Below are 1688 nucleotides of genomic sequence, written 5' to 3'. Positions count from 1 at the left end.
AAAAATATTCAAAAATATCCTGCAAGACTGATGATATCTACTCACCCATACCTTATCATTTAGCCATACCATAAAAAAAAACAACCACAAAATATACCTTGTAAAGGTTAAAGTTAATTCCATTTTTCCACTCTTTATTTCCTCATACCAGTAATTTTCCATAGAAACTACAAACATATACTAGTAAGCTCAACCTCTGGAGACAGGTGGGGGTCTCTCTTCCTTCTAAGGAGAGTCCACCACCCTGCCTGTGGAGTAGCTCTTCTTGCTTGTCCTCTCTGCACAATAAAATTGCTTCCACTCTAACCTCTTGTCTGGCTCGTATCCTGAATTATTTCTTGTGCGAAGCTAAGAACCCTCTTGGCTGGGGTACCCTTTAGGAACTTGCCCCTCCGTCATCTCCACCAGCCCTTCCAGGCCACCTCCCGCTGAGAGCCTTTCCAAGCTACTCAGATAGAGCCTGTGCCCTCTGACCTTGCTCTGCACCCCCCACCCCAGCTAACCCCACGAACCTCCCTCTGCCCAGCCCTGAGCTGGGAGATCAATGTCTGGCTCTGGGACCATCTCTGAGATCCTCCCGGATCTCCTAGGTCCAGCACCAGGCTGGGTGGGGGACAAAAGTCTCAATCTAGAACGAATGAGAAAGATGGTGCCTGAGGATGGTCATCTGAGAGTCACCTGGGGAAAAGCCAGGGCCAAGAGAGGGTCCAAGGTGTTGTGGGGGAAAGAAGAGAAACAGCAAGATCCCACCTGACAGCCAGAGCTCTGCTCAAGAGCATGGTACATGGAAACATCAGAGGCTTTGAATGATGCCTCATGTTCCTCCACCCTTTACACCCACCTTTATTCAGGCACTACCCTTCCCAATGGGTGGCCTGGCCTGCTTCCTCCCAGCCACACTCTGAGCATCGCCACAAAGAGACCACCTTCTTACCTGATCAAAATCCTGCAGTGGTGTCCCAACCCTCTGAAAACAAAACCCAGTGTCTTTACCAGCTCTTTTCCTACCTAGCCCTCCTCACCTGTGCCTTCCTGCCTCTTTCTCATTCTTCCCAGCTATCCAAGGGACATCCTCCATAGTCACTCTGGTAAGCAGCCCCCGTCTCCTTTCGCATCTCTTTTATTATTTGAATATTCTCTCTATCAAGAGCGACATGGTTCATTTATTTATTTGCTTGTACGGTCTCGCCTCCTCCCCAATGAAACTTAATCTCCATGAAAGCTGGGCCCAATCCGTTTTATTCTTCACCTTTTTCTCACTGTCTAGGACGGAGCCGGGTACGCAGCAGGCACTGCGTACACAGGCCTGAGCCCGCGGAGGCCAGGGGAGGGGGCAGTTTTGTCCCCCGGCGGCTTCTGTAAGAGTCATTCCCCAAACCCAAGTGCTCAAGGACTGTCCACCGTCACCAGCCCGAGCCTGCGGCGCCCACTCCCCGCCCCGCGCGCGAGGGGTCCCGGCGGCTGCAGTTTCTCACCCTGTCTTCGCGGCCACGTGGGAAAGGTGGGGCTCGCGTCTGTCACCGGCGGCACCGCCTCTGGCCCCTTCTGGCCGCCGTCGGCGCGCAGGCTCACTGGCGCCGCCTCGCCTCGGCCTTCCCCACTAAGCGACCCGCACCCAGATGGGCCCAGGTGACTGCGAGCGCAAGTAAAGCCAAACAGGCAAACAGGTGTGCGGCGGCGGTGTCTCT

At 53.9% G+C, this 1688-nt stretch overlaps 1 protein-coding gene across 1 annotated transcript in view; it reads right to left on the bottom strand.

The window, feature by feature from the left end:
• The window catches only part of LOC102421167 (armadillo repeat-containing protein 6-like), a 20058-nt gene extending 18376 nt beyond the window's left edge, over window positions 1–1682 (bottom strand). The window contains exon 1 of the mRNA XM_014450590.2: window positions 1476–1682. The gene's annotated coding sequence lies outside the window, so the exon portion shown is untranslated. The remainder of the gene's footprint in view (window positions 1–1475) is intronic.
• Window positions 1683–1688: the final 6 nt, after the last annotated feature.

The sequence above is a fragment of the Myotis lucifugus genome, unplaced genomic scaffold (assembly GCF_000147115.1).
Source record: "Myotis lucifugus unplaced genomic scaffold, Myoluc2.0 scaffold_2783, whole genome shotgun sequence".
NCBI classification, from domain to species: Eukaryota; Metazoa; Chordata; class Mammalia; order Chiroptera; family Vespertilionidae; genus Myotis; species Myotis lucifugus.
This window is presented reverse-complemented; position numbering and strand designations above follow the sequence as displayed.